We start from the raw sequence: 16,786 nt of genomic DNA on the forward strand, positions 1-16,786 counted from the left end.
AAATCATATGAGACACAAGTGTATGCCACACAAGATCGGTTCACCACTGAATCTACTTCAATACGCCCCGTTTCCCGTTTGGTTTTGTGCAGGAGGAAATGGTAGCATTAATTTCTCTTCTGAAACTATACTACTATACATGAGTTTAGTTTGTGAGATGCTATAGTGGTAGCATTTTCGCTTTGATGCAATATCTGTTCAAGCAGGCACATCGGATACACATGCCTCCTTTGATGCAATATCAATCAATCCGATTCAACCTGCAAGCAAAAAAGAAAGAGAAAAAAGAAGATGCATAATTTGGAGCAATTGCTAAGATTCAGGACCATCATACAGGCTTTCAAGCTGCAACAGTATATGCATATTGAAAGGAGAGCGCAGCTCTGATTCTGTGCATGTACATGTATGCATAATAACATTTTTGCTTATGTCTGTAATGCACGTTGTCTTATCACTCACTTCTCTAACCATCTTCGGCTAAAATTCCATCTCGTGTCATGCCGCGGATTGAGAATCAAAGCTCTGCCAATACAAATTATGTGCGGATACAAGATCTAAATGTTGTGGACTAGTTCACATCATTAGTTCAATACAGGCATGAGTCTGAACATATATACAGGGCCAGAAAATGGTTTAGGAGGCACGCGGTTCCGCACGAGCTCTGCTACTCTTCATGCATTCCTCACTTATATCACATTATCAACACACTCGACATCGGTTCTGCAATCCGTTACACAACTAGAATCAATGTTATGTAAAGGATACACAAGTCAGCAAATCCAATAACCTTTTGCATATTCGATAGAACGAGGTAACTAAATAGCACAATGTTATGTACATGTCCTGTAAATTATGGAAAATAATATACAAAGCACTCCAAATTCCAAAGGCACTTATACTGTTTCTCTACTGAAAAACTCTTCTGACATGTGGGGGTGGAGCACTCTTATCCATCTCAAGTTCACCATGATACCAATATGCCTCTGGCATAGGCCACTTGTCATGAACATCAATTTTTTGAAGATACAAGTTAATCATTGAATACATAGCATGTGCTGATACAAATAAATGACAATGTGGAATAAAAAGATTACTGGTCGATCTTTATTTGCAACATTAAACATTATCCATCAGGTTCATGGGACCGGCTAATCCTCTGCTCCAAAATTATGTATGTCAGTTTGTGCTCCAACATTTATGTATGTGAATTTGCTGAAACAAATGTATACTAAAATAATTTACCTATTGGATGGAAGATCAACCCCATTGTTTAATACTCTTAGAATAGTGCTCCTCGGCAGAAGAGGAGTTGTTGTACTTCCATCATAAAAGTTCATGCCAACGAAATTCCCATCATGAAAATCAATAAGTGGCCCTCCAATCCCAGCCTAATACAAACAAGAAGCACACATAGATTGAAGAGACAAATCAATTAGATTACGATGCAACTATCTACATCACGAGTAACAAGTAAAGAAAGGATAGCACGAGAAATTTATTTGTGTACTTTCTTGATTCGGCGAGTGGATAGCTTAAGGGCCTTGCACTTAAGCTTGCAACGCTGGTATCTATGCTCCACTTCACCCATTGTGGCAATTAATAATCCTTCATTAGGGTTACGCCTAATAGCTACTACCACTTCAGGTGACTTCGGTTTTCCCAGTGGTCTCAAGATATCATGTGGAGAAATACCATTGAGAGGACTCTTGACACTAACTATGGCAATGTTGTAGTTCTCATGATACAATTCCAATCTCCCACTCATCTTCGGTTGTGGAGGGAGAAACACCTCAATCTGCAATGCAAACAATGACTAAGCCCTACTGACCGGCTATCATCTAACTTAAAAGACAAAGAAACATGATTAAGAGCACAAACCCTCAAGTCCTTATCGATCTTATCTCCATTAGTTGGCAACTGGTTGCTGGCTATTGGCATCCTTTCTTTATCTTATAAAGGGAGAGGTTAGGGTGCTTTCGAGCTAAGGTCTGTTGGAGAGAAAACCACTTGATTTTGTCATAAGGTTTCTCGAAGTCAATCTTAAGAGGAAGGGGAGGGCGAGGAAGGTGATAGGCCAGTGCAAACCATGATGAGTGTCCAATCCGACGTGGCGACCATGTCCGGTCCTGTTAGAGTTGTGTCGAATATTGTGTACAAGGTACGTTACAGTTGGACTAGGAGTTGTATTGTGTTTACATAGGATGTGGAGTCGTGTCCTAATAGGACACTTGTATCCTAGGCCTCTCTTATATAGCGGGGGTAGACACACGATGTAACCTATGCTAACATAATAGCACCGGAACACAGGGGAAGCCGGTGGCATGTGCCGGTGTCCAGGGCGACCGGATGCGGTATTGTAGCGGTGTCATGGGGAGGAGCGCCCGTAGTCAAGCCCCGGGGATGTAGCCATATCGATGAACCTCGTTAACAAATCTCGGTGTTGTGCTCGTGTGATTGATTGGTCCTCGGATGATCGACGGTATGCCTCGGATTTGTTCTAACAAATGGTATCATGAGCAAGGTTTGAGAAGGCTACAGAATTGATCTAGAGGTTGAGAAGTGCTCGACATGGATCAACGTTGCTGTTCGTATGAAGGTGGTCGCCGTAGAGCGACTTGTGTGGACGTGGACAGATCGGAGTCAGCGTTTTCTGGAATAGCAATCGGAAGCGCAGCAGATCGGCGAGGGAGCTCCTAACCGGCGCCTTAAGCGCCGGTTCAGGAAGCTGGCGCTCACAGCCGCGCGTGCTGAGCCGGCCCACGACACGCCTTATCTATACCACAAAAAAATCCCCTAAAAAGGGTTGCTCCTGTGAGGATTCGATCACGCAACGTCGAGTACCTGTTCCAGTCGCCTAACCACTAGGGCAACCAACTGATCATGTATATTTTAAGAATAATTAAAGTCGAGCTATTTATTGTGCACAGATTTGGGAAAAGGAAATTTTTTTGGGAAGAAATTTGAAAGTTCACAGATTTCAAAATACATCACGAATTGAAAAGGTTAACGAACTAAAAAATCATTGATTTTAAAAAAGTTCACAAATTTCAAAAAAGTTCATCAGTTTTGAAAAATAGTTCATCAATATCAAAATAGTTCGTTCGGATTTAAAAAAAAGTTCAACGAATTTGAAAATTGTTCATCAAATTTGAAAAAAAAGTTCATCAAAGTTGGAAAAGGTTCATCAAATTTGAAAAAAGTTCATCAGATTTGAAAAAGTTCATCAAATTTGAAAAAAATCATCGAAATCTAGAGAAAGTTCATCAAATTTGAAAAAAGTTCATGAAACTTAAAAAAATGTACTTTTCGTTTTTTGTTCGTGATTTCAAAATTTGTTCATATTTTTCAAATTTATTCACTTTTTCGAACTTTGTTCACAATTTTAAATTGTTCAGTGTACACAAAAAATGTTCAATGGATATTTAAACGGTTTTTCAGAACATATCACAAAATTGTTCAATGTGTAGTTAAAATTTGTTCAGATTATAATACAAAAAGTTTCAATGTATAAAATTTGTTCATCTTATATCAAAAAATGTATAAATATGTTTTAAATTATTTCAATGTATATCGCAAAAATGTTCGATGTGTAGTTAAAAATTGTTCACCGTACACCGAAAAAAATGTTCAGTGTATATTTGAAAATCGCTCATAGTATATAAATTTTTGTTCATGTTCTCAATAATTGTTCACGTTTTAAAAAATTCATGGAATTTCAAAATTTTCATTGAATTTTAAAAAAAGTTCATTCAATTTAAAAAATCACCAATTTAAGAAATTCTTATTTTTAAGGAAGTAAAAAAAGAGAAATGAGAAAAGAAAAAGAGAAAAGGAAACAGAAAAAAAACGCCCAGAAATCAGCGAGCAGTGAAAGCTGGTTTGGTGGGCTCTCGCGGCCTACGTAAATAAACAACTAAAAATAAGTAAATGGACACAATCGGTGCGGTGGTCTGTTGGTTAGTGCGTTGCTGTTTCAACGGCAGATCGTGAGTTCGAGTCCTCACATTCAAAATAAGATTTGTGCTGCAATTTTTTAACATAAAGACAAAGAAGGAAACGGGCCGGCCCAGCGCTGCGCGGGGGTATGCGCCCGCTTGCGAAGCGTGGTCCAGGAGCGGCTTGGACTAGGAACCTGTGGGCTGTGGCGTGCGCCAAGACGTGGCCCAGTAGCAAGCAAGCCCACGGGGCTGTTGTGCTATTGCAAGGACTAGTGGGCGTACAGGTTGACGAAACGAGTATGCGGACGGACTGAGGCCGACGTGCGTGGCGCTTGTAGCAAGCCCGAGATTTGTTTGTTGAAAAAAAGGAGCGGCCAGGTTCACGTGTGTGTACAAAGAGCAGTTTTGGTTGGATCAAGTACGATCTGTTTTCTGCTATAAGATGCACGGAGAAGCAATAGCAAAGAGTGACAGGGAAGAAGTTGATTTGTGCATTTGCATGGAAGTTTTTTCTGGGTTGATTTGCTGAGATGGCTTGGAACACGTGGATAGGCTGCGGAGGCGCGCGGATAAGTGCGTCATATAGGATCATGCATACACATGGCGTCTAAGACATGCACAGATGTGCGGGCGGATACGACGCATGGTGGAGCATGGTTGCAGTCGGATATATTCGGCTGGGTCGGACTGGGCAGTCTGACGGGATCGACGCGAGTCGGTTGGTACAGAAGAAGGTGATGGGATCGGCGATGACGATGTAAAAGCGTGATGCTGATGGTGACCGACTTCTGGGCGTGGAAACATGTGGCGCAGGCCCCGAGGGCTTGTGTGGCTTCGACAAGACTATGGCACGGGGTTTATTCAAGGTGGTGTATACACAAAGCTTGAAGTCGATGAGGCGCGTGGGTGGACTGATCATCTACCATGGAGTCATGTTGAAGGTGGAGCTGGATTGAGGGGCTACGGTGTAAGGATCCTGAGAATCGAAGCCTATTCAGCGGGGAAAAGCGAGTGACGCGTAGTTCAGACTGGAGCCCAAGGGTCTGATGGAAGCGTAAAACTCATCATCGGTCGGTGATGATCGGTGGTACTCTGCAGTGGGGGTTGAGTGGTGTGGTCTTGCGACCCTTGAGACTCGACCGGGATAGCGGAGGCTCGACGCGGTAATAGCAGCGAGGCGTGCGGTACGCACGGTGCATGGAGACGGACCAGGGCTCTGGTGGTCATACATGTGGTGAGACAACTGCGAATTTGACTCGGGATGACTACAAGCAATGGTGAAATTCTTTCAAGTTTCAGACAGGCGGTCAAGAAAGGAGCGGTGATGTTGAGTTCAGGTAACTCTTATATGTGACACCCAATATGTGAGTTGTTCACTTTCACGCAAGTCAGTGATCGGTGTGTGATGGCGTTGACGGATACTCCGGAAGTTGGGAGCACAATGTAGAGTAATGAGGAACTTAATTTTGCTCGAGTGTTGACTGTGGTCAAGAAAAGAAGGGACTACAAGTTACAGGTGGAGTCATATGGAGTCTTTGGAGTAGCAGCGGTGATCATGGGACAAGCTCAAGTCTAATGTACATGAAAGTTTGACGCATGAACAAATTCAAGGTGGTGAAGAATATTCGCCAAGGTGGAGTTTGTTAGAGTTGTGTCGAATATTGTGTACAAGGTAGGTTACATTTGGACTAGGAGTTGTATTGTGTTTACATAGGATGTGGAGTCGTGTCCTAATAGGACACTTATATCCTAGGCCTCTCTTATATAGCGGGGGTAGACACACGATGTAACCTATGCCAACATAATAGCACCGGAACGCAGGGGAAGCCGGCGGCTTGTGCCGGTGTCCAGGGCGGCCGGGTGCGGTATTGTAGCGGTGTCACGGGGAGGAGCACCCGTAGTCATATGCCCCGGGGATGTAGCCATATCGGTGAACCTCGTTAACAAATCTCGGTGTCGTGCTCGTGTGATTGCTTGGTCCTCGGATGATCGACGGAGTGCCTCGGTTTATTTTAACAGGTCCGCCCCATATCCACACCGCATATGGGCTGGGTTTGGGGGTTGCCAAACAGCCCCAGACGTTTGGGCTGGGTATGGGGGGCCTTGGATGACAATGTTATGATTGGACAGTGACCGGGTAGATAGTTTTGAGCGGTTTCGGTTGTAGATGCTCTTACCCTGCTGTTTTCTGTCAAAAAAAATTTCTCACTGCAATTTCTGCGTTTTCATTCATTTGGTTCAATTTTTGTTGGATTTTGAAGTGTAGTGGGATGCTAGAGTAGAGGAGGCCGGAGGTGAGCTGGTGTACGCGCGAGAACCTTGAGTGCTTCCTAGTGACTGCACAGCACCTATGGTCCGTCTCGTTTCTCTCTGCTACTCTACCCTTTGTTGCTGCTGTCCTGCATTGGCTTCAGTTAGCTTAATTAGCAACAACATCTGCTCGTCTCCAGCTGCAGCCGAAATCAATTAATAACTGCATTCGACTCACCTACAAACAAAGCTCAGCTTCAACTTTATCATGGGAAAATGGGCGTGTTTATATCTTCCCTGAGTTCATTTCTGCGAGAACTGTTTCTGCATCTGGCTTCTCGGTCGTCGTATGACTGAATTAATGGGTAACTGCATGTGTAATAAAGTAATAATGCACGAATAAGCACGGCCTTGCTTACTATAGTTCTGATTGCATCAAGAACACATGATGATAGTAAAATAAGGAAGAAAGCTGCGTTTGCATTCATTTGCAGTAGGAAAAGGAAGCAATAGAGGAGTTCAGGCGAAACCTAGAAACTCATCTGCTATCCATGCAAACTGTAGTGGAGCTGTGCACTTCAAGTTGAGCGCTACAGCACATTAAACGGAAATTAAGCTGCAGAAAAATGACCATGAAGGCATGAACAGATTCATGAAAATTAAAACATCCTTCCTATATATTTCACCACGAGATGAATGAAACAAAAGGGATTACAAAGAAGTTATGGGATTGAATTCCACATCCTACTACAGCACTACTCCTCATCACAAAGGAAAGGAACTAGATTGCTGTAATGGACTTAATGACTTGTACAGAGCGCACGCGAACGTGCCAGCAGAAACAAGGGCGGCATGGGGAGCATGCTCGGATCCGGCGAGGCGTGAAAGTTGGACCCGGCGAACATGGCCTTCTGCGGTGTCGTGGCTAGCACCGGCGTCGTCGCTGCTGCGTTATTAGTCCGAGGCAGCTTCTCCATCTGCTCCGGGCGAGGCTTCTTGTGCAAGTCCCAGCGCTCCACCGAGGACGCGCGGCTAGGGCTAGGCAGGCGCTTGTTGTCGTCGTCATGGCGGCCGAGATCTGTGGGCAGGGACGCGCTGCACGAGGTCGCCAGCTTCTTCTTGCTGTCCCAGCGTTCGACGGAGTCGGCGCGCCCGGGGCTCCCGGCGCTGTATGACGATGACGACGATGAGGACATGGCTGTGCGGGGCTTCTTGTATTTCTTGTCCGAGTTCCACCTGTCGACGGAGTCGGCGCGACCGGTGCTCCCGCTGCCCTCCGACGACGACGACGACGAGGAGCAGATGGAGCCGCATGGCTTCTTGCACTTCTTGTTCCAGTCCCACCTCTCGACAGAGTCGGCGCGATCGGTGCTCTCGCTGCCCGACGACGAGGAGGAGTTCTTGCACTTCTTGTTCCAGTCCCACCTCTGGACGAAGTCGGCGCGGCCTGCCATGGCGGAGACCAGCATGGTGAGGACGAGGCCGTGCGGCGTCGGCAACAGCGGCAGCATTTTGCTCCTGGGCGGCGTCGGGAGGATCGGCAGCATCTCGCTCCTGGATGGTGTTGGGAGCAGCGGCGGGAGAAGAGCTGCTGCTGCCATTGATTTTGGTGGATGGATCAGCCGCCACGCCCACGCGCGAGCGAGAGGGAGATGGCGATCGATAGCTTGTTTGATGGAGATGAAGAGTCGCTTAGTCCACGAGATACCGGGGCGCATATTTATAGTAGCTGATCGCTATGTGCACGTGTGTCCGTTCTCGACTCGGTTCGAGTCTGTAAAGCTACGACCGTCGGAATCCGACGAGTAGGGGACACGGAAATGACGAGGCCACGCGCCAGACCGGAACAAAACTGTCTTTTTTATTGTTGTTCTATCCGTTTGCGATTAGTGATGCATATTTGATTTCTTTCAATTCAATACAGATGTTATATTTTTCTATTCAAAGTGAAAAATGAATACAGACAGCAGCAGTGCTCGAAGAATAAACGAATGCACACATGATACGCCCATTTTATAAAACCTGAAACTATTTATCCTTCCTTCACGCGACTCACTCTCTCCCACGCCGGTGTTAGAAAAACACATGATTTTTGAAAAGGGTCGCAATGGTGTAATTTTTTCTTTAAAATATAGTGCAACGCAAGCCTTAAAAAATTTCCTAAAGATTTCAATCCCTACAAATGAAATAAAAATGTTATGCACAAAATTTAGGCCTCATTTGGTTTACAGGATTTTTATAGGAATTTTGTAGGATAGGATATTTGTAGGAAATAATCCTTTGGAGGCCTTTGGTTCACAGGAATGCCATCCTATTCCTGTACAGGATTTCTTCCTTTCCTTCACGTTTCGCAGGAACAGAAAAAAGAGGTTCAACCTAATGGAAAACTTCCTGGCGCGAACGACGCGCGCGGCGGCAATTGTTCCCTCCCTTTTTTTTCGCTCGGTCGCTTCACTCACCTGCGCACAAATAGAGAGAGGGAGGGGAAAAGAAGCAAAATCGACATGTCCAGCCGCCCCTCCTCTCCTCACACAGAGCGGCGCAGCTCCCACCTTGAAGATCGACCGGCAGGGAGGACGGCGGCAGACGGCCGCGCGACGCGACCACATCCAGGCGGCGGGCAGGAACCACCGGCAAGCTGGAGCATCTACCGTCGACCAGCTAGCCACCAAGCCCCAGCGGCATCCATCTGCCGCAAGTCTCTTCAGGTACGATTCTATCTTTCCTTCTCTACTGATTTTCAGATCTGGTGCTAATTAATGGAGAAATAGTCCTGTCCATCTTGCCGGTGTGAGATGCCCCTAGAAATCCCCCGTATCATGAGTCTCTAGTCCAGCCCAATCCCTAGATTTTTTAGGAAAGGGCCCAACAAAAATTAGACGCACAGTCCTAATCTAATTGCTCAGTTTGCTAGCTTTTAGAGTCCTAATCTAATAGCACAGATGTATAGCTGGTGCCGTCCATCACGGGAGCAGTTCTTGCGTTCCCTACTTGTACTCTTGTAACTCTGGCCAGGCAATACAATTGACTGTGGCTTGACTCATCTCTCAGCTCTCACTAGTCCCATTATATGTCTTATTAAAACGTAATTTCTTTTATTACATAACAGTACATATTTTACTATCTCACTAGTCCCACTAATAATACAATTCAGTTTCTTCAGATGGATGATCAAGGCAGGATGATAGACTTTGGTATTCAAGGCCATGAGTTCAGTCAAAGGACTACAATACCTTGTCCAAATATTGGTCACCATCAGGACAATGGTACAATTTCTCTTATTCTTATTCAATTTAATATGGTAAAATTTAATCATGGAAACACAATTGCATAATGTTCAATATATTCAAGGACTTGATGACCTGGAGTTTACTCAAGGAGCTACAGGACATCAAACAAATATTGGTCAGGACAATGGTATTGATTCTCTTATTCTTGGTTAAGTTAATTTGGTGAAATTAATACGGAAGCACAATAGCATAATATTTTGTGTATTTCAGGACTTGATGACTTGGAGTTCAGTCAAAGGATCATAGGACGCTGTCCTAATTTTGGTACGCTGCAGCGTTGTGATGACCTCGACTTTGACCAAAGGAGTGCAAGGCAGCATGAGGATAGTGGTACAAAATCTCTTAATCTCAGTCTTGTTAATGTGGTGAATTACTGAAATTTAATCATGGAAGCACAATTGCATATTATGTAATATAGCTCTTTGCTTTGCAGTTTCAAAGTCCAAAAAGAGTCTTCCTAGAGCCAAGTGGAGTCACCAAATGAAGCTATATCTTATTCAACAGCTGAAAGATTTTAATGTCGCAGGTTATAGAACTCAGAATGCATGGAGTAAAGAGGCATGTAATAAGATTGTGGATAACATAAACAAAAAGTTTGGCTTGTCACTAGATGTTAAAAAAGTGAAACAAAAGGAACAGGATCTGAAGAAAGACTTCCGCACTGTGAAAGAGTTGGCAACTGAGAGTGGCTTTGGTTGGGACCGTATCGGAATGAAAGTTGTTGCCCCAGATGCCGTTTGGGAATCATTTGCGGAGCGTCGTAACACAGATGCACTCATATGGAGAGACAAACACTTTCCATATTATGATGATTTATTTGCATTGTATGAAGGTAAGCTACAACATTGTATGGAGAGACAAACACTTTCTGTGTTGTAAGCATGTTCTCACTAGTTTTTAATTATCTCCAGGACGGTATGCTGAAGGAAGGAATAGGCGTGGCATGGACTATTATGCAGACAGGGATAAAGAACCATCACAAACCAAATTTGCAGAATCACAAGGGACCAATGATTATGATGGATCACCCTCACCTAATATAAATGCTGCACCAGTGAGATGTGGATCAGCAAAGAAAATATGGAGCTAAATCATATTGTCAATGCATATGTACTAACCTGTTGTTTATGTTATCCTGGTTGTTGTTGACGACCATGCTAGAAGCTGCTGGAGGGGTTCCTTCTTTGGTTAGCTAACCATAAACTGAAGATGAGATTTGTGTGTATTCTGAAGATGAGATGTGTGTGTTTTGATCTCCACAACAAGATGATATATAGGGAGAGAAAGCTAGTACAGCCATGTAACGGCTAGTTGCTTGAGAGCAACTAACGGCTAGTTGTTTTAAATTAAAATATTATTTCTTTATGTTTCGTATGTGTGTTCCTATCCTGTGAACCAAAGGGCATTTAATTTCCTATTCCTATGATCTGAGCAGCCATAGGATTGGAAATGCACACACCTCATTTCCTATACTTTTCCTATTCCTATAAAATTCCCATCCTTTGAACCAAAGGAGGCCTTACAAAGAATCAAATCCTCAATAAAATCTGAAATTGCTTGATGAAGGTTTCCAAACTAACCCCTTGGTGCGGGCTTTGGCCCAACGCACCAAGCCCTCGATCGTCCTAAGGTGGGCATGTTGTGGCTAAAACCTAAAAGGACGCAGCCAGTGCCCATCAGACGCTGCTTTGACTGACTGATGTTGTCTTGGAGCTCCACTGTGTTATGGAGTACCCTTCCGAGATTCGTGATGATGTTCGGGTCTCTTGCTGTTTTGTGGAGCAAGTCGGCCAGTGTTGTGGCGAGACTTTGAGGCCGCGGGCTGGCGTTTGGAGTAGGGCGGCATCCACGGACTCGTCCGCCCATGCCGGCCTCACGACCTAAGGCTTCGAGGGCAGTAGTGGTTGCCCCTGGCTGGCATCGAAGTTGACTTCGTCTTTCATTGTTCATCATTCCATGCCACCGCGCCTCATCTGCGGCGGCCTCTGTCAGCCCCTGCTTGAGTTCTAGGCTAGCGGCTAACATGGCCCGCTGTAAGGCCTCCATTTCATGCGTGGTGGGATCGGTCCACGACATAGGGGTGCCAAGGAAGTGCAGCGCGTCTGCATTAATGATGGATTATGTCATTGTTACTCCGGTGAGGCCAGAAATACCGGCCCTAGGAGTCATGAAGCACGGGGTCCGACCCCAAAGGTGTTGAAGGTTATCAAATGAGAGCATCTACAGCCGGATCCCTCATTTCCTCCTAAACGTCCGAAACATCCGTCCGATCAGTGACCGGTTAAAAAAACTGACCCAACCGGACCTCCCACTTCCTACCTAAATGCTCGGACTGACCGGCGTATCTCAAACCCGACTCAAATATGGGGCAATATGAGGCTGCCCGGGCGTGGGCAATGCTCCACGTCAACTGCGAGCCCTCCTGCAACCTCTGTGGCCAGAAGACAGCAACGACGACGGCGCCCATCAGGGCCGCTTCAAGGAGGTTGGCCGCCAGGACTCGCCTGCATCAGGGAGAAAGGCCAATGGAGCTCGCCAGCTCCGCGTCGGAGCTCGCGCGTGCAGTGGCCGAGGCAGAGCTCTCGCGTGCCCAGGCCAGAGCTCTTGCGCGCTGGGGACGGAGCTTGCGTGCGCCGTGGGTGGGCCGGAGCTGTCGCACGCCCATGCCGTAGCTCGTAAGCACCCTGGAGCTCACGCGTGCCCAGGCGGAGCTCGTGTCCGTCGGGGACGGAACTCGCGCGCGCCACCGGCACGCTGGAGGTCTCGCGCGCCCAGTCCAGAGCTCGCACTCGCCGGGGACGGAGTTGCCGCACGGACATGGTGTCCTAATGCTAATCCTACTCGGCATGATATACATGTACTACTCGGACATGCATACAAACGTGTATTTACATGTACTACTCGGACATGCATACAAACGTGTAGCCGGTACACCGTCATGTTTAATTCTAACATTCACCCCACATGACCTCCTCGATGCGACCTGGATCCCAAATGCCATGACTATTACTCTAAGCAATATCCTTGGCATTGATTTTGCCATTCTTCGTAGCATTTCAGGGACCGTCTTTGCTGTCGTCGGCTCGTCCGTGGCTTGACGCCAGCACTCCTCCTTGGTCGCGTCTTCAACTTTCACCTGTTCTTCGGTGCTTGGTAGACTGTCTTTTGGATCATCAAGGGGACATCTTTTGAACTCGAGCGTGACCAAACTTCGGTCTAACTTTGAGTTCCAAGCTCTTGGCGCTTGCTTCAGCCCGTAAAGTACCTTCTTGCGCTTGTAAACTTTCCCTCCTTCTCTTTTCTTCTCGTAGCCGAGGGGTTGTTCCACGTACATTTTTTCTGTGAGGTCACCGTTGAGGAAAACGGATTTAACATCCATATGATGAACCTTCCAATCCTCTTGTGCCGCCAAAGCTAGGAGCACTCTCACCATCTCGATTCAAGCAACCGGTGCAAACACCTCCTCATAGTCAACTCCTTGACGTTGTACGTAACCCTTTGCAAAGAGTCTTGCCTTGTACTTCACAATGGCACCCTTTGTGTCCTTCTTTAACTTGTAAACCCACTTCAAACCTATGGCCTTTTGGTTTGGAGGTCGGGTTACCAAAGTCCATGTGCCATTTCTCTCGATCGCCTTCATCTCCTCATCCATGGCGTGCGTCCAACTTGAATTTTTGCTCGCCTCTACGAAGTTCGCCGGCTCCTCAACTCCGAGTAAACACAAATCAAAGTACTCGAGTGTAACTGCCTTTGCGTACTTGTAGACTTTCTTGAGGGGCTTGTAGCGACGAGGCCCGGAAGAATCCGTCGTGGCTTGCGAAGGGGGCGACACAAATTGTGTCAACGTCGATGCAGTTGAGGAAGACCGTTGAGTCTCGGGTGTGGTAGATGCCGGGTCGTTGGCATCCGCGTCGTCGTCAGTCGTCGTGATCGTGACCATCATCTTGATTGTCATCATCACTATGCGCCTCATTGTCGATGTCGTTGCCGAGATCTCTACCCGTGTCTTGGGCATCATTGTCGCTACCACCTTGCAACCCATGCGCGTCATCGTCGGTGTCGGCACCATGGTGATCACTGCCATTGCGGTCAGCTTGGTTGTGCGTCTTGCCAACCACCTGGACATCCTTCCCTGCATCATCATCAGTTGAAAATTCAACTGTGAATATGTTACCGTTTGGAGCATCGTCGGCTGCTGCGCTCCAATTCCACGCTTGGTTTTCTTCAAACACAACATCACGTGAAATCCGTAGACGCTTGATTTGTGGATCGTAGAAGCGGTATGCCTTGGTGGCGGAACTCCTCTCGTATCCGATGAACACCATCTTGGTGCTACGATCAGCAAGCTTTGAGAGATGCGACTCCGCCGTCTTCACATGCGGCACGCACCCGAACGTTCGTAGATGAGACACATTCGGCTTACGTCCGTAAATTGCTTCATACGGAGTCTTGCCGATCACCGCCTTCTTTGGACCCCTGTTGAGAAGATAGACCGCCGTCGAGACAGCTTCTCCCCAAAAAGTCCCTGGCAAGTTCTTGCTCTTGAGTAAACTTCTCGCCATGTCAACGACGGTTCGATTGCGCTTTTCAACAACACCGTTCTGCTGTGGCGTATAAGGTGCCGCGAGGAACCTTTTTAATGCAATCTTCTCGCAGTAGTCGTTGTACTCGTTTGACGTAAACTCTCCGCCGCGATCTGTCCGTAGAGCGCGAACCTTCAACTTGTGTTCCATCTCCGTTCCAGCCTTCAGCTTCTTGAATGCTTCAAATGCCTAATCTTTAGATCGTAGGAGAATGACCCACATATATCTCGAGTAGCCATCTACCACAAGGAAGAAGTATTTCTTTCCTCCGTGAGTTGCTGGGGTGATAGGGCCACATAGATCATCATGGAGCAGCTCGAGTGCATCACTTGCACGATAGGTAGACTGAGCAGGGAACGGCCTGCGGTGCTGTTTTCTAACCAAGCACCCATCTACATGCTGCAAGATGCTCGGAGCTGCTTGAAGATGCCAGTCTTCGATAGGCTAGGCATTCCCCCTCTATTCTGGCATTCTGCAGTTCAGTCCACGGATACAAACCTTCCATTTGATAAAAATGCATACTTAGTATAGATCTGATGCTTGCGAGTACTTTGGATGAGTACTCATGGTTGCTTTGCTACCCCCCCCTTTTCCCCCTTCTTTCTTCTTTCCGGTTGATACAACCAGATGGTGGATCCTTGGAGCCAGATGCCACCACAGATGGATGCTACTATGTGAAGGTTGTCGACGTCCAGGAGTAGTTAGGAGGTCCCAGGCAGGAGGCCTTGCCTCTTCGATCATGTTGCTTTTGTGCTAGCTTTCTTAAGGCAGTCCTGTTTAACTTATGTCTGTACTCAAATATTGTTGCTTCCGCTAACTCTTGTGTATCGAGCTTGCATTCGAGCCCTCAAGGCCCCTGGCTTGTAATATGAAGCTTGTATTATTTTGATTTGTGTCTAGAGTTGTGTTGTGATATCTTTCCGTGAGTCCCTGATCTTAATCGTACACATTTGCGTGTATGATTAGTGTAGGGCGTCACAGATCTAGAAGTAGATCACCAGACAGCGGTCAAAATTATCCTTAGTGAAGACTAAGGAAATGTTTCTCGGTTATGGGGGTGATAAAGAGTTCGTCATAAAAAGTTACGTCGATGCAAGCTTTTACACCAATCTAGATGACTCTAAGTCTGAATATGGATACATATTGAAACTGGGAGCAATTAGCTAGAGTAGCTCTGTGCAGAGCATTATAGACATAGAATATTTGCAAAATACATATGACTCTGAATTTAGCAGGCCCGTTGACTAAACTTCTCTCACAAGCAAAACATGATCTCACCTTAGTACTCTTAGGGTGTTAATCACATAGCGATGTGAACTAGATTATTAAATCTAGTAAACCCTTTGGTTGTTGGTCACATGGCGATGTGAACTATGGGTGTTAGTCACATACAGATGTGAACTATTGGTGTTAAATCACATGGCGATGTGAACTAGATTATTGACTCTAGTGCAAATGGGAGACTGAAGGAAATATGCCCTAGAGGCAATAATAAAGTTATTATTTATTTCCTTATTTCATGATAAATGTTTATTATTCATGCTAGAATTGTATTAACCGGAAACTTAGTACATGTGTGAATACATAGACAAAACATATTGTCCCTAGTATGCCTCCACTAGACTAGCTCGTTAATCAAAGATGGTTATGTTCCCTAACCATAGACATGTGTTGTAATTTGATGAATGAGATCACATCATTAGAAGAATGATGTGATGGACATGATCCATCCGTTAGGTTAGCATTACGATCATTACAGTTTCATTGCTACTACTTTCTTCATGACTTATGCATATTCCTCAGACTATGAGATTACGCAACTCCCAAATACCGGAGGAACACCTTATGTGCTACCAAACGTCACAACATAAATGGGTGATTATAAAGGTGCTCTACAGGTGTCTCCGAAGGTGTTTGTTGGGTTGGCATAGATCGAGATTAGGATTTGTCACTCCTTGTTTCGGAGAGGTATCTCTGAGCTCTCTCGGTAATACTCATCACTATAAGCCTTGCAAGCATTTTGACTAATGAGTTAGTTATGGAATGAAGTATTACGGAACGAGTAAAGAGACTTGCCGGTAATGAGATTGAACTAGGTATGTTGATACCGACGATTGAATCTCGGGCAAGTAACATACCGATGACAAAGGGAACAACGTATGTTGTTATGCGGTTTGATCGATAAAGATCTTCGTAGAATATGTTGGAGCCAATATGAGCATTCAGGTTCCGCCATTGGTTATTGACTGGAGACGTGTCTCGGTCATGTCTACATAGTTCTCGAACCCGTAGGGTCCGCACGCTTAACGTTCGATGATGATTTGTATTATGAGTTACATGTTTTTGATGACCGAAGTTTGTTCGGAGTCCTGGATGAGATCACGGACGTGATGAGGAGTCTCGAAATGGTCGAGATATAAAGATTGATATATTGGAAGGTTATATTCGGACATCAGAATGGTTTCGGAGTGATTCGGGTATTTTTTGGAGTACCGGGAGGTTACCGGAACCCCCCGGGAAGTTAATGGGCCTTAGTGGGCTTTAGTGGAGAGAGGGAATAAGGGCCACAAGGTGGCGCGTGCCTCCCCCTGCCCAAACGAAATTGGACAAGGGGTGGAGGGGGTGGCCCCTCCTTCCTTCTCCTTCTCTCCTCCTTCCTTTTGCTCCGGGGAAAAACCATGAAAGGTGGGGGCCGAATCCTACTTGGATCGGGAGTCCAAGTAGG

At 45.9% G+C, this 16,786-nt stretch overlaps 1 long non-coding RNA gene across 1 annotated transcript; it reads left to right on the forward strand.

Moving 5' to 3' along the window:
- Positions 1 to 8,758: 8,758 nt before the first annotated feature.
- Positions 8,759 to 9,579, forward strand: LOC119301836. Its single transcript, XR_005147200.1, has 3 exons — positions 8,759 to 8,896; positions 9,352 to 9,454; positions 9,540 to 9,579. It is a non-coding gene; the product is annotated as an uncharacterized LOC119301836 (long non-coding RNA).
- Positions 9,580 to 16,786: the final 7,207 nt, after the last annotated feature.

The sequence above is a fragment of the Triticum dicoccoides genome, chromosome 1B, assembly GCF_002162155.2.
Source record: "Triticum dicoccoides isolate Atlit2015 ecotype Zavitan chromosome 1B, WEW_v2.0, whole genome shotgun sequence".
NCBI lineage: Eukaryota > Viridiplantae > Streptophyta > Magnoliopsida > Poales > Poaceae > Triticum > Triticum dicoccoides.